The following is a 17,107-nucleotide window of genomic DNA, read 5'->3' as shown; positions in this document are numbered from 1 at the left end:
GTATTTTATTCTCTTTGAAGCAATTGTGAATGGGAGTTCACTCATGATTTGGCTCTCTGTTTGTCTGTTGTTGGTGTATAGGAATGCTTGTGATTTTTGTACATTGATTTTGTATCCTGAGACTTTGCTGAAGTTGCTTATCAGCTTAAGGAGATTTTGGGCTGAGACGATGGGGTTTTCTAGATAAACAATCATGTCGTCTGCAAACAGGGACAATTTGACTTCCTCTTTTCCTAATTGAATACCCTTTATTTCCTTCTCCTGCCTGATTGCCCTGGCCAGAACTTCCAACACTATGTTGAATAGGAGTGGTGAGAGAGGGCATCCCTGTCTTGTGCCAGTTTTCAAAGGGAATGCTTCCAGTTTTTGCCCATTCAGTATGATATTGGCTGTGGGTTTGTCATAGAGAGCTCTTATTATTTTGAAATACGTCCCATGAATACCTAATTTATTGAGAGTTTTTAGCATGAAGGGTTGTTGAATTTTGTCAAAGGCTTTTTCTGCATCCATTGAGATAATCATGTGGTTTTTGTCTTTGGCTCTGTTTATATGCTGGATTACATTTATTGATTTGCGTATATGGAACCAGCCTTGCATCCCAGGGATGAAGCCCACATGATCATGGTGGATAAGGTTTTTGATGTGCTGCTGGATTCGGTTTGCCGTATTTTATTGAGGATTTTTGCATCAATGTTCATCAAGGATATTGGTCTAAAATTCTCTTTTTTGGTTGTGTCTCTGCCCGGCTTTGGTATCAGAATGATGCTGGCCTCATAAAATGAGTTAGGGAGGATTCCTTCTTTTTCTATTGATTGGAATAGTTTCAGAAGGAATGGTACCAGTTCCTCCTTGTACCTCTGGTAGAATTCAGCTGTGAATCCATCTGGTCCTGGACTCTTTTTTGTTGGTAAACTATTGATTATTGCCACAATTTCAGCTCCTGTTATTGGTCTATTCAGAGATTCAACTTCTTCCTGGTTTAGTCTTGGGAGAGTGTATGTGTCGAGGAATGTATCCATTTCCTCTAGATTTTCTAGTTTATTTGTGTAGAGGTGTTTGTAGTATTCTCTGATGGTAGTTTGTATTTCTGTGGGATCGGTGGTGATATCCCCTTTATCATTTTTTATGGTGTCTATTTGATTCTTCTCTCTTTTTTTCTTTATTAGTCTTGCTAGCGGTCTATCAATTTTGTTGATCCTTTCAAAAAACCAGCTCCTGGATTCATTGATTTTTTGAAGGGTTTTTTGTGTCTCTATTTCCTTCAGTTCTGCTTGGATTTTAGTTATTTCTTGCCTTCTGCTAGCTTTTGAATGTGTTTGCTCTTGCTTTTCTAGTTCTTTTAATTGTGATGTTAGGGTGTCAATTTTGGATCTTTCCTGCTTTCTCTTGTGGGCATTTAGTGCTATAAATTTCCCTCTACACACTGCTTTGAATGCCTCCCAGAGATTCTGGTATGTTGTGTCTTTGTTCTCGTTGGTTTCAAAGAACATCTTTATTTCTGCCTTCATTTCGTTATGTACCCAGTAGTCATTCAGGAGCAGGTTGTTCAGTTTCCATGTAGTTGAGCGGCTTTGAGTGAGATTCTTAATCCTGAGTTCTAGTTTGATTGCACTGTGGTCTGAGAGATAGTTTGTTATAATTTCTGTTCTTTTACATTTGCTGAGGAGAGCTTTACTTCCAACTATGTGGTCAATTTTGGAATAGGTGTGGTGTGGTGCTCAAAAAAATGTATATTCTGTTGATTTGGGGTGGAGAGTTCTGTAGATGTCTATTAGGTCTGCTTGGTGCAGAGCTGAGTTCAATTCCTGGGTATCCTTGTTGACTTTCCATCTCATTGATCTGTCTAATGTTGACAGTGGGGTGTTAAAGTCTCCCATTATTAATGTGTGGGAGTCTAAGTCTCTTTGTAGGTCACTCAGGGCTTGCTTTATGAATCTGGGTGCTCCTTTATTGGGTGCATATATATTTAGGATAGTTAGCTCCTCTTGTTGAATTGATCCCTTTACCATTATGTAATGGCCTTCTTTGTCTCTTTTGATCTTTGTTGGTTTAAAGTCTGTTTTATCAGAGACTAGGATTGCAACCTCTGCCTTTTTTTGTTTTCCATTTGCTTGGTAGATCTTCCTCCATCCTTTTATGTTGAGCCTATGTGTGTCTCTGCACGTGAGATGGGTTTCCTGAATACAGCACACTGATGGGTCTTGACTCTTTATCCAACTTGCCAGTCTGTGTCTTTTAATTGGAGAATTTAGTCCATTTACATTTAAAGTTAATATTGTTATGTGTGAATTTGATCCTGTCATTATGATGTTAGCTGGTGATTTTGCTCGTTAGTTGATGCAGTTTCTTCCTAGTCTCCATGGTCTTTCCAGTTTGGCATGATTTTGCAGCGGCTCGTACTGGTTGTTCCTTTCCATGTTTAGCGCTTCCTTCAGGAGCTCTTTTAGGGCAGGCCTGGTGGTGACAAGATCGGTCAGCATTTGCTTGTCTGTAAAGTATTTTATTTCTCCTTCACTTATGAAGCTTAGTTTGTCTGGACATGAAATTCTGGGTTGAAAATTATTTTCTTTAAGAATGTTGAATATTGTCCCCCACTCTCTTCTGGCTTGTAGGGTTTCTGCCGAGAGATCCGCTGTTAGTCTGATGGGCTTCCCTTTCAGGGTAACCCGTCCTTTCTCTCTGGCTGCCCTTAACATTTTTTCCTTCATTTCAACTTTGGTGAATCTGACAATTATGTGTCTTGGAGTTGCTCTTCTCGAGGAGTATCTTTGTGGCGTTCTCTGTATTTCCTGAATCTGAACGTTGGCATGCCTTGCTAGATTGGGGAAGTTCTCCTGGATAATATCCTGCAGAGTGTTTTCCAACTTGGTTCCATTCTCCGCATCACTTTCAGGTACACCAATCAGACGCAGATTTGGTCTTTTCACATAGTCCCATATTTCTTGGAGGCTTTGCTCATTTCTTTTTATTCTTTTTTCTCTAAACTTCCCTTCTCGCTTCATTTCATTCATTTCATCTTCCATTGCTGATACCCTTTCTTCCAGTTGATTGCATCGGCTCCTGAGGCTTCTGCATTCTTCACGTAGTTCTTGAGCCTTGGTTTTCATCTCCATCAGCTCCTTTAAGCACTTCTCTGTATTGGTTATTCTAGTTATATTTTCTTCTAAATTTTTTTCAAAGTTTTCAACTTCTTTGCCTGTGGTTTGAATGTCCTCCCGTAGCTCAGAGTAATTTGATCGTCTGAAGCCTTCTTCTCTCAGCTTGTCAAAATCATTCTCCATCCAGCTTTGTTCCGTTGCTGGTGAGGAACTGCGTTCCTTTGGAGGAGGAGAGGCGCTCTGTGTTTTAGAGTTTCCAGTTTATCTGTTCTGTTTTTTCCCCATCTTTGTGGTTTTATCTACTTTTGGTCTTTGATGATGGTGATGTACAGATGGGTTTTCGGTGTGGATGTCCTTTCTGTTTGTTAGTTTTCCTTCTAACAGACATGACCCTCAGCTGCAGGTCTGTTGGAATACCCTGCCGTGTGAGGTGTCAGTGTGCCCCTCCTGGGGGGTGCCTCCAAGTTAGGCTGCTCGGGGGTCAGGGGTCAGGGACCCACTTGAGGAGGCAGTCTGCCCATTCTCTGATCTCCAGCTGCATGCTGGGAGAACCACTGCTCTCTTCAAAGCTGTCAGAGAGGGACATTTAAGTCTGCAGAGGTTACTGCTGTCTTTTTGTTTGTCTGTGCCCTGCCCCCAGAGGTGGAGCCTACAGAGGCAGGCAGGCCTCCTTGAGCTGTGGTGGGCTCCACCCAGTTCGAGCTTCCTGGCTGCTTTGTTTACCTAAGCAAGCCTGGGCAATGGCGGGCGCCCCTCCCCCAGCCTGTCTGCCGCCTTGCAGTTTGATCTCAGACTGCTGTGCTAGCAATCAGTGAGATTCCGTGGGCATAGGACCCTCCGAGCCAGGTGTGGGATATAGTCCCATGGTGCGCCGTTTTTTAAGCCGGTCTGAAAAGCTCAATATTCGGGTGGGAGTGACCCGATTTTCCAGGTGCGTCCATCACCCCTTTCTTTGACTCAGAAAGGGAACTCCCTGACCCCTTGTGCTTCCCAGGTGAGGCAATGCCTCACCCTGCTTTGGCTCACGCCCACTGTCTGGCACTCCCTAGTGAGATGAACCCGGTACCTCAGATGGAAATGGAGAAATCACCCGTCTTCTGCGTCACTCACACTGGGAGCTGCAGACTGGAGCTGTTCCTATTCGGCCATCTTGGCTCCTCCCCTCGAAACTCTCTTCTTGTAGAATCTGCAAGTGGACATTTGGAGTGCTTTGAGGTCTGTGGTGGAATAGTAGATATCTTCACATAAAAACTGTACAGAAGAATTCTGATAGACGTCTTTGTGATGTGTGCATTCATCTCACAGAGTTGAAACTTTCTTTTGATTGAGCAGTTTGGAGACACTCTTTTTGTATAATCTGCAAGTGGACATTTGGAGCGCTTTGCAGCCTCTGGTAGAAAAGGAAATATCGTCACATAAAATCTACACAGAAGCAATCTAGGAAACTTCTTTGTGATGTGTGCATTCGTCTCAAAGAATTACACCTTTCTTTTGATTGAGCAGTTTTGAAAATCTCTTTTTGTAGATTCTGCAAGGGGACATTTGGAACGCTTTTAGGCCTATGGTGGAACAGGAAATATCTTCACATAAAATCTAGACAGAAGCAATCTGAGAAACTTCTTTGTGATGTGTGCATTTATCTCCCAGAGTTGAACCTTTTTTTTGATGGACCAGTTTTGAAATACTCTTTTTGAAGAATCTGCAAGAGGGCATTTCGAGCGCCTTGAGGCCTATGGTGGAAAAGAAAATATCTTCACATAAAAACTAGACAGAAGTATTATGAGAAACTTCTTTGTGATGTGTGCATTCATCTCACAGAGTTGAACCTTTCTTTTGATTGAGCAGTTTGGAAACACTCTTTTTGTAGAATCTGCAAGTGGACATTTGGAGCACTTTGCGGCCTTTGGTAGAAAAGGAAATATCTTCACATAAAATCTAGACAGAAGCAAACTGAGAAACCAATTTCTGATGGGTATGTTCATCTCACACTGTTACAAATTTCTTTTGATTGAGCAGTTTGGGAAATCTCATTTTGTAGAATCTGCAAGTGGACATATGGAGTGCTTTGTGGCATATGGTGGGAAAGGAAATATTTTCACATAAAAACTACACAGAAGCATTCTGAGAAAATCCTTTGTGATGTGTGCATTCAACACACAGAGTTGATCCTTTCTTTTGAATAAGGAGTTTTAAAACACTGTTTTTATAGAATCTGCAGGTGGATACTTAGGGCGCTTTGAGGCCTGCTCTAGAAAAGCAAATATCTTCACGTAAAAACTACACAGAAGCATTCTGAGAAACTCTTTTGTGATGTGTGCACTCATCTCAGAGAGCTGAAGCTTTCTTTTGATTGAGCAGTTTTGAAACACTCTTTTTGTAGAACCTGCAAGTAGATATTTGGAGGGATTTGAGGCATATCGTGGAAAAGGAAATATCTTCATATAAAAACTACACAGAATGATTCTGAGAAACTTCTTTGTGATGTGTGCATTCAACTCAGAGAGTTGCACCTAACTTTCGAATGAGCATTTTTGAAACACTCTTTGTAGAATCCGTAAGGGGATATTTGGAGGGCTTTGAGGCCAATTTTGGAAAAGGAAGTATGTTCACATAAAAACTACACAGAAGAATTCTGAGAAACTTCTTTGTTATGAGTACATTATCACACAGAGCTGTAATTTTCTTTTAATTGAGCAGTTTTGAAACACTGTTTTTGTGGAATCCGGATGTGGATATTTTGAGGGCTATGAGGCCTATTTTGGAAAAGGAAACATCTTCACATAAAAACTACACAGAAGCATTCTGAGAAACTTCTTTGTTATGTGTGCATTCAATTCACAGTGTTGAATCTGTCTTTTGATTGAGTAGTTTTGAATCTCTCTTTTTAAGAATCTGCAAGTAGATTTTTGGAGCGCTTTGAGACCTATGGTGGAAAAGGAAATATCTTCACATAAAAACTAGACAGAAGCATTCTCAGAAACCTCTTTGTGATGTGTGCATTCAACTCACAGAGTTGAATCTTTCTTTTGATAGAGAAGTTTTGAAACACTCTTTTTGAAGAATCTGCAAGTGGATATATGGAGTGCTTTGAGGCCTACGGTGTAAAAGTAAATATATTCACATAAAAACTATACAGAAGCATTCTCAGAAACTTCTTTGAAATGTGTGCATTCAATTCACAGTGTTGAACCTTTCTTTTCATTGAGCAGTTTTGAAACACTCAATTTGTAGAATCTACAAATGGATACTTGGAGCACTTTGTGGCCTATAGTGGAAAAGGAAATATCTTCACATAAAAACTAGACAGAAGCATTCTCGGAAACTGCTTTGTGATGTGTGCATTTAACACACAGTGTTGAACCTCTCTTTTGATTGAGGAGTTTTGAGACACTCTTTTTGTAGAATCTGCAAGTAGATATTTGGAGTGCTTCAAGGCCAATGCTGGAAAAGGAAATATCTTCACATAAGAACTAGACAGAAGCATTCTCAGAAACTTCTTTGTGATGTGTGCATTCAACTCAAGTTGAACATTTCTTTTGATAGAGCAGTTTGGAAACACTCTTTTTGAAGAATCTGCAAGTGGGTAGTTGGAACGCTTTGAGGCCTATGGTGGAAAGGAAATATCTTCACACAAAAACTAGACAGAAGCATTCTCAGAAACTTCTTTTTGATGTGTGCATTCAACTCACAGAGTTGAACCTTTCCTTTGATTGAGCTGTTTTGAAACACTCTTTTTGAAGAATCTGCTAGTGGATATTTGGAGCGCTTTGAGGCCTATGGTGGAAAAGGAAATATCTTCACATAAAAACTAGACAGAAGTATTATCAGAAACTTGTTTGTGATGTCTGCATTCAACTCACAGAGTTGAACCTTTCTTTTCATAAAGCAGATTTGAAACATTCTTTTTGTGGAATATGTAAGTGGATAGTTTGGGTGCTTTGGGGCTTATGGTGGAAAAGGAAATATCTTGACATAAAAACTAGATAGAAGAATTCTCAGAAACTTCTTTGTGATGTATGCATTCAACTCACAGATGAGAACCATCTTTTGATAGAGGAGTTTTGAAACTCTCTTTTTACAGGATCTGCAAGTGGATATTTGGAACGCTTTGAGGTCTGTGGTGGAAAAGGAAATATCTTCACATAAAAACTAGACGGAAAGATTCTCAGAAACTTCTTTGTGACGTGTGTGTTCATCTCACAGAGTTGAACCTTTCTTTTGATAGAGCAGTTTGAAAAACTCTTTTTGTACTATCTGAAAGTGGATAGTTGGAGTGCTTTGAGTTCCATGTTGGAAAAGGAAATATCTTCACATAAAAACCAGACAGAAGGATTCTCAGAAACTCCTTTGTGATGTGTGCATTTAATTCACAGAATTGAACCTTACTTTTGATAGAGCAGTTTTGAAACACTCTATTTGTAGAATCTGCAAGTGGATTTATTGTTCCCTTTGAGGCCTATGTTTCAAAACGTAATATCTTCACATAAAAACTAGACAGAGGTATTCTCAGAAACTTCTTGGTGATGTGTGCATTCATCTAACAGAGTTGAACCTTTCTTTTGATAGAGCAGTTTTGAAACACTCTTTTTGTATAATCTGCAAGGGGATATTTAGTTCCCTTTAGGCCTGTGTTGGAAAATGAAACATATCCACATAAAAACTAGACAGAAGCATTCTCAGCAACTTCTTTGTGGCGTGTGCATTCAGCTCACAGAGTTGAACTTTTCTTTTGATAGAGCAGTTTTGAAACACTCTTTTTGTAGAATCTACAAGTGGATATTAGGTTTCGTTTGAGGCCTATGTTTGAAAACGAAATATCTTCCCATAAAAACAAGACAGAAACCTTCTCAGAAACTGCTTTCTGATGTGTGCATTCAACCCAGAGAGTTGAAACTTTCTTTTCATAGAGCAGTTTTGAAACACTCTTTTTGTACAATCTGCAAGGGGATATTTTTTTCCCTTTGAGGCCTATGTTGCAAAATGAAATATCTTCACATAAAAAGTAGACAGAAGCATTCTCAGAAACTTCTTTTTGATGTTTGCCTTCAACTCACAGTTTTGAACCCTTCTTTTGATAGGGCAGTTTTGAAACACTCCTTTTGTAGAATCTTCAAGTAGATATTTTGTTCCCTTTAAGTCCTACAGTAAAAAAGGAAATATCTTGACATACAAACAGACACAAGCATTCTCAGAAACTTCTTTGTGATGTGTGCATTCAACACACAGAGTTGAAACTTTTTTTATAGAGTAGTTTTAAAACTCTCTTTTTGTAGAATCTGAAAGTGGATATTTGGAGCGCTTTGAGGCCTATGGTGGAAAGGGAAATATCTTCACATAAAAATTAGACACATGCATTCTTAGAAACTTCTTTGTGATGTGTGCATTCAACTCACAGAGTTGAATCTTTCTTTTGATAGAGCAGTTTTGAAACACTCTTTTGTAGATTCTACAAGTGAATATTTGGTTCTCTTTGAGGCCTGTGATGAAAAAGGAAATACCTTCAGACTAAAGCAAGACACAAGCATTCTCTGAAACTTCTTTGTGATGTGGGCACTCAACTCACAGAGTTGAAACTTTCTTTTGATAGAGCAGTTGTGAAACACTCTTTTTGTTGGATCAGCAAGTAGATATTTTGTTTCCTTTCAGGCCTATGGTGGAAAACGAAATATCTTCACATAAAAACTAGACAGAAGCATTCTCAGAAACTACTTTGTGATTTATGCATTCAACTCACAGAGTTGAACCTTTATTTTGATAGAGCAGTTTTGAAACACTCTTTGTGTAGAATCTTCAAGTGGATATTTGGAGCGCTTTGAGTCCTATGGTGGAAAAGGAAATATCTTCACATAAAAACTACATCGTGGCATTCTCCAAAACAACTTTGTGATGCTTGCATTGAAGTCAAAGTGTTGAAACTTTCTTTTGATAGAGCAGTTTGGAAACGCTCTTTTTGTAGAATCTTCAAGTGGATATTTGGAGTGCTTTGAGGCCTATGGTGGAAAAGGAAATATCTTCACATAAAAACTAGACAGAAGCATTCTCCGAAACTTCTTTGTGATGTGTGCATTCAACTCACAGTGTTGAACCTTTCTTTTGATAGAGCAGTTTTGAAACACTCTTTTTGTAGAGTTTGCAAGTGGATATTTTGTTTTCTTTGAGGCCTATGTTGGAAAACAAAATATCCTAACATAAAAAGTAAACAGAAGCATTCTCAGAAACTGTTTTGTGGTGTGTGCATTCAACACACAGAGTTGAACCTTTCTTTTGATAGAGCAGTCTTGAAACACTGTTTTTGGAGAGTCTGCCAGGAGATATTTTGTTCCTTTTGAGGCCTATGTTGGAAAACGAAGTATCTTCACATAAAATCTAAACAGAAACATTCTCAGACACTGCTTTGTGATGTCTGCATTCAACTCACAGTGTTGAACCTTTCTTTTGATAGAGCAGTTTTGAAACACTCTTTGTGTAGAATCTGCAAGTGGATATTTGGAGTGCTTTGAGGCCTATGGTGGATAAGGAAATATCTTCACATAAAAACTACACCATGGCATTCTCCGAAACTACTTTGTGATGCGTGCATTGAAGTCAAAGTGTTGAAACTTTCTTTTGATAGAGCAGTTTGGAAACACTCCTTTTGTAGAATCTTCAAGTGGATATTTGGAGTGCTTTGATGCCTATGGTAGAAAAGGAAATATCTTCACATAAAAACTAGACAGAAGCATTCTCCGAAACTTCTTTGTGATATGTGCATTTAACTCAGAGTGTTGAACCTTTCTTTTGATAGAGCAGTTTTGAAACACTCTTTTTGTAGAGTCTGCAAGTGGATATTTTGTTCCTTTTGGGGCCTATGTTGGAAAACGAAATATCTTCACTTAAAAACTAGACAGAAGCATTCTCAGAAACTGTTTTGTGATGTGTGCATTCAACTCACAGAGTTGAACATTTCCTTTAATAGAGCTGTTTTGAAACACTCTTTTTGGAGAATCTCCAAGGGAATATTTGGTTCCCTTTGAGGCCTATGTTGGAAATCGCAATATCTTCACATAAAAACTTGACAGAAGCATTCTCAGAAACTTCTCTGTGATGTGTGCATTCAACTCAAAGAGATGAAACTATCTTTCGATAGAGCAGTTTTCAAAAACTCTTTTTGTAGAAACTGCAAGTGGATATTTGGGGCGCTTGGGGGCCTATGGTAGAAACTGAAATAACGTCACATAAAAACTAGACAGAGGCATTCTCTGAAACCTCTTTGTGACGTGAGCATTCAACTCACAGAATTGAAACTTTCTTTTGATAAAGCAATTTAATAACACTCTTTTTGTAGAATCTGCAGGTGGATATTTTTTTCCCTTTGAGGCCTATGGTGAAAAAGGAAATATCTTCACATTACAACTAGAAGGAAATATCTTCACATTAAAACTAGACACCAGCATTCTCCGAAACTTCTTAGTGATATGTGCATTCAACTCACAGAGTTGAACATTTCTTTTGATAGAACAGTTTTGAAAAACTCTTTTTATAGAATCTGCAAGTGGATATTTTGTTTCCTTTGAGGTCTATGTTGGAAAACGAAATATCTTCACATAAAAACGAGACAGAAGCATTCTCAGAAACTTTTTGTGATGTGTGCATTCAATTCACAGTGTTGAACCTTTCTTTTTATAGAGCAGTTTTGAAACACTCTTTTTCTAGAATCTGCAAGTGGATATTTGTAGCCCTTTGATGGCTATGCTGGAAAAGGAAATATCTTCATATAAAAACTAGACAGAAGCATTCTCCGAAAATTTTTTGTGATGTCTGCATTCAACTCACAAAGTTGAACCTTTCTTTTTTTTTTTCCCCAGTTCTTTCCCTTTATTTATTTATTTATTTAAGTTTTTTTCCCCTTTATTATTATACTTTAAGTTTTAGGGTACATGTGCACCTTGTGCAGGTCAGTTACATATGTATACATGTGCCGTGCTGGTGTGCTACACCAACTAACTTGTCATCTAGCATTAGGCATATCTCCCAATGCTATCCCTCCCCACTACCCCCACCCCACAATGATACCCAGAGTGTGATGTTCCCCTTCCTGTGTCCATGTGATCTCATTGTTCAGTTCCCACATATGAGTGAGAATATGCACTGTTTAGTTGTTTGTTCTTGCAATAGTTTACTGAGAATGATGATTACTAGTTTCATCCATGTCCCTACAAAGGACATGAACTCATCAATTTTTATGGCTGCATAGTATTCCATGGTGTATATGTGCCATATTTTCTTAATCCAGTCTATCATTGTTGGACATTTGGGTTGGTTCCAAGTCTTTGCTATTGTGAATAATGCCGCAATAAACATACGTGTGCATGTGTCTTTATAGCAGCATGATTTATAGTCCTTTGGTTGTATACCCAGTAATGGGATGGCTGGGTCAAACGATATTTCTAGTTCTAGATCCCTGAAGAATCGCCACACTGACTTCCACAATGGTTGAACTAGTTTAAAGTCCCACCAACAGTGTAAAAGTGTTCCTATTTCTCCACATCCTCTCCAGCACCTGTTGTTTCCTGACTTTTTAATGATTGCCATTCTAACTGGTGTGAGATGGTATCTCATTGTGGTTTTGATTTGCATTTCTCTGATGGCCAGTGATGATGAGCATTTTTTCATGTGTTTTTTGGCTGCATAAATGTCTTCTTTTGAGAAGTGTCTGTTCACGTCCTTTGCCCACTTTCTGATGGGGTTGTTTATTTTCTTCTTGTAAATTTGTTTGAGTTCATTGAAGATTCTGGATATTAGCCCTTTGTCAGATGAGTAGGTTGCGAAAATTTTCTCCCATTTCGTAGGTTGCCTGTTCACTCTGATGGTAGTTTCTTTTGCTGTGCAGAAGCTGTTTAGTTTAATTAGATCCCATTTGTCAATTTTGGCTTTTGTTGCCATTGCTTTTGGTGTTTTAGACATGAAGTCCTTGCCCATGCCTCTGTCCTGAATGGTAATGCCTAGGTTTTCTTCTAGGGTTTTTATGGTTTTAGGTCTAACGTTTAAGTCTTTAATCCATCTTGAATTGATTTTTGTATAAGGTGTAAGGAAGGGATCCACTTTCAGCTTTCTACATATGGCTAGCCAGTTTCCCCAGCACCATTTATTAAATAGGGAATCCTTTCCCCATTGCTTATTTTTCTCAGGTTTGTCAAAGATCAGATAGTGGTAGATATGCGGCGTTATTTCTGAGGGCTCTGTTCTGTTCCATTGATCTATATCTCTGTTTTGGTACCAGTACCATGCTGTTTTGGTTACTGTAGCCTTGTAGTATAGTTTGAAGTCAGGTAGTGTGATGCCTGAAGCTTTGTTCTTTTGGCTTAGGATTGACTTGGAGATGCAGGCTCTTTTTTGGTTCCATATGAAATTTAAAGTAGTTTTTTCCAATTCTGTGAAGAAAGTCATTGGTAGCTTGATGGGGATGGCATTGAATCTGTAAATTACCTTGGGCAGTATGGCCATTTTCACAATATTGATTCTTCCTACCCATGACCATGGAAAGTTCTTACATTTGTTTGTATCCTCCTTTATTTCTTTCAGCAGTGCTTTGTAGTCCTCCTTGAAGAGGTCCTTCACATCCCTTGTAAGTTGGATTCCTAGGTATTTTATTCTCTTTGATGCAATTATGATTGGGAGTTCACTCATGATTTGGCTCTCTGTTTGTCTGTTGTTGGTGTATAAGAATGCTTGTGATTTTTGTACATTGATTTTGTAACCTGAGACTTTGCTGAAGTTGCTTATCAGCTTAAGGAGGTTTTGGGCTGAGACATGGGGTTTTCTAGATAAACAATCATGTCATCTGCAAACAGGGACAATTTGACTTCCTCTTTTCCTAATTGAATACCCTTTATTTCCTTCTCCTGCCTAATTGCGCTGGCCAGAACTTCCAACACTATGTTGAATAGGAGTGGTGAGAGAGGGCATCTCTGTCTTGTGCCAGTTTTCAAAGGGAATGCTTCCAGTTTTTGCCCATTCAGTATGATATTGGCTGTGGGTTTGTCATAGATAGCTTTTATTATTTTGAAATACTTCCCATCAATACCTAATTTACTGAGAGTTTTTAGCATGAAGCGTTGTTGAATTTTGTCAAAGGTCTTTTCTGCATCTATTGAGATAATCATGTGGTTTTTGTCTTTGGTTCTGTTTATATGCTGGATTACATTTATTGATTTGCGTATATGGAACCAGCCTTGCATCCCAGGGATGAAGCCCACTTGATCATGGTGGATAAGCTTTCTGATGTGCTGCTGGATTCGTTTTGCCAGTATTTTATTGAGATTTTTTGCATCAATGTTCATCAAGGATATTGGTCTAAAATTCTCTTTTTTGGTTGTGTCTCTGCCCGGCTTTGGTATCAGAATGATGCTGGCCTCATAAAATGAGTTAGGGAGGATTCCCTCTTTTTCTATTGATTGGAATAGTTTCAGAAGGAATGGTACCAGTTCCTCCTTGTACCTCTGGTAGAATTCGGCTGTGAATCCGTCTGGTCCTGGACTCTTTTTGGTTGGTAAGCTATTGATTATTGCCACAATTTCAGATCCTGTTATTGGTCTATTCAGAGATTCAACTTCTTCCTGATTTAGTCTTGGGAGAGTGTCTGTGTCGAGGAAATTTATCCTTTTCTTCTAGATTTTCTAGTTTATTTGCGTAGAGGTGTTTGTAGTATTCTCTGATGGTAGTTTGTATTTCTGTGGGATCGGTGGTGATATCCCCTTTATCATTTTTTATTGCATCTATTCGATTCTTCTCTCTTTTTTTCTTTATTAGTCTTGCTAGTGGTCTATCAGTTTTGTTGATCCTTTCAAAAAACCAGCTCCTGGATTCATTAATTTTTTGAAGGGATTTTTGTGTCTCTATTTCCTTCAGTTCTGCTCTGACCTTAGTTATTTCTTGCCTTCTGCTAGCTTTTGAATGTGTTTGCTCTTGCTTTTCTAGTTCTTTTAATTGTGATGTTAGGGTGTCAATTTTGGATCTTTCCTGCTTTCTCTTGTGGGCATTTAGTGCTATAAATTTCCCTCTACACACTGCTTTGAATGCATCCCAGAGATTCTGGTATGTTGTGTCTTTATTCTCATTGGTTTCAAAGAACATCTTTATTTCTGCCTTCATTTCGTTATGTACCCAGTAGTCATTCAGGAGCAGGTTGTTCAGTTTCTATGTAGTTGAGCGGTTTTGAGTGAGATTCTTAATCCTGAGTTCTAGTTTGATTACACTGTGGTCTGACAGATAGTTTGTTATAATTTCTGTTCTTTTACATTTGCTCAGGACAGCTTTACTTCCACGTATGTGGTCATGTTTGGAATAGGTGTGGTGCGGTTCTGAAAAAAATGTATATTCTGTTGACTTGGGGTGGAGAGTTCTGTAGATGTCTATTAGCTCTGCTTGGTGCAGAGCTCAGTTCAATTCCTGGGTATCCTTGTTGACTTTCTGTCTCATTGTTCTGTCTAATATTGACAGTGGGGTGTTAAAATCTCCCATTGTTAATGTGTGGGAGTCTAAGTCTCTTTGTAGGTCACTCAGGACTTGCTTTATGAACCTGGGTGCTCCTGTGTTGGGTGCATGTATATTTAGTATAGTTAGCATTTCTTGTTGCATTGATCACTTTACCATTAAGTAATGGCCTTCTTTGTCTCTTTTGATCTTTGTTGGTTTAAAGTCTGTTTTATCAGAGACTAGGATTGCAACCCCTGCCTTTTTTTGTTTTCCATTAGCTTGGTAGATTTTCCTCCATCCTTTTATTTTGAGCCTATGTGTCTCTGCACATGAGATGGGTTTCCTGAATACAGCACACTGATGGGTCTTGAGTCTTCATCCAATTTGCCAGTCTGTGTCTTTTAATTGGAGCATTTAGTCCATTTACATTTAAAGTTAATATTGTTATGTGTGAATTTGATCCTTTCATTATGATGTTAGCTGGTGATTTTGCTCGTTAGTTGATGCAGTTTCTTCCTAGTCTCCATGGTCTTTACATTTTGGCATGATTTTGCAGAAGCTGGTACCAGTTGTTCCTTTCCATATTTAGCACTTCCTTCAGGAGCTCTTTTAGGGCAGGCCTGGTGGTGACAAAATATCTCAGCATTTGCTTGTCTGTAAAGTATTTTATTTCTCCTTCACTTATGAAGCTTAGTTTGTCTGGACATGAAATTCTGGGTTGAAAATTCTTGTCTTTAAGAATGTTGAATATTGTCCCCCACTCTCTTCTGGCTTGTAGGGTTTCTGCCAAGAGATCCGCTGTTAGTCTGATGGGCTTCCCTTTGAGGGTAACCCGACCTTCCTCTCTCTGCCCTTAACATTTTTTCCTTCATTTCAACTTTGGTGAATCTGACAATTATGTGTCTTGGAGTTGCTCTTCTAGGGGAGTATCTTTGTGGCGTTCTCTGTATTTCCTGAATCTGAACGTTGGCCTGCCTTGCTAGATTGGGGAAGTTCTCCTGGATAATATCCTGCAGAGTGTTTTCCAACTTGGTTCCATTCTCCCCATCACTTTCAGGTACACCAATCAGACGTAGATTTGGTCTTTTCACATAGTCCCATATTTCTTGGAGGCTTTGCTCATTTCTTTTTATTCTTTTTTCTCTAAACTTCCCTTCTCACTTCATTTCATTCATTTCATCTTCCGTCGTTGATACCCTTTCTTCCAGTTGATCACATCGGCTCCTGAGGCTTCTGCATTCTTCACGTAGTTCTTGAGCCTTGGTTTTCAGCTCCATCAGCTCCTTTAATCACTTCTCTGTGTTGGTTATTCTAGTTATACATTATTCTAAATTTTTTTCAAAGTTTCCAACTTCTTTGCCTTTGGTTTGAATGTCCTCCCATAGCTCAGTGTAATTTGATCATCTGAAGAGTTCTTCTCTCAGCTTGTCAAAGTCATTCTCCATCCAGCTTTGTTCCGTTGCTGGTGAGGAACTGTGTTCCTTTGGAGGAGGAGAGGCTCTCTGCTTTTCAGAGTTTCCAGTTTTTCTGTTCTGTTTTTTCCCCATCTTTGTGGTTTTATCTACTTTTGGTCTTTGATGATGGTGATGTACAGATGGGTTTTTGGTGTGGATGTCCTTTCTTTTTGTTAGTTTTCCTTCTAACAGACATGACCCTCAGCTGCAGGTGTGTTGGAGTACCCTGCCGTGTGAGGTGTCAATGTGCCCCTGTTGGGGGGTGCCCTCCAATTAGGCTGCTCGGGGATCAGGGGTCAGGCACCCACTTGAGGAGGCAGTCTGCCCCTTCTCAGATCTCCAGCTGCTTACTGGGAGAACAACTGCTCTCTTCAAATCTCTCAGACAGGGACATTTAAGTCTTCAGAGGTTTCTGTTGTCTTTTTGTTTGTCTGTGCCCTGCCCCCAGAGGTGGAGCCTTCAGAGGCAGGCAGGCCTCCTTGAGCTGTGGTGGGCTCCACCCAATTCGAGCTTTCCTGCTGCTTTGTTTACCTAAGGAAGCCTGGGCAATGGTGGGCGCCCCTCCCCCAGCCTCGCTGCCGCCTTGCAGTTTGATCTCAGTCTGCTGTGCTAGCAATCAGTGAGACTCCGTTGGTGTAAGACCTTCTGAGCCAGGTGCAGGATATAATCTCGTGGTGTGCTGTTTTTTAAGCCCATGGGAAAAGCGCAGTATTCGGGTGGGAGTGACCCGATTTTCCAGGTGCTGTCCATCACCCCTTTCTTTGACTAGGAAAGGGAACTCCCTGACCCCTTGCACTTCCCGAGTGAGGCAATGCCTCACCGTGCTTCAGCTCACTCACGGTGCACGTGCCAACTGTCCTGCACCCACTGTCTGGCACTCCCTAGTGAGATGAACCTGGTACCTCAGATGGAAATGCAGAAATCACCTGTCTTCTGCGTTGCTCATGCTGGGAGCTGTAGACCATAGCTGTTCCTATTCGGCCATCTTGGCTTCTCCTTGAACCTTTCTTTTGATAGAGCAGTTTTGAAACACTCTTTTTGTAGAATCTGTAAGTGGATATTTGGTTTCCTTTGAAGCCTATATTGGAGATCAAAATATCT

Source organism: Pan troglodytes, chromosome 2, assembly GCF_028858775.2.
Source record: "Pan troglodytes isolate AG18354 chromosome 2, NHGRI_mPanTro3-v2.0_pri, whole genome shotgun sequence".
In the NCBI taxonomy this organism is placed as follows: domain Eukaryota; kingdom Metazoa; phylum Chordata; class Mammalia; order Primates; family Hominidae; genus Pan; species Pan troglodytes.
This window is presented reverse-complemented; position numbering follows the sequence as displayed.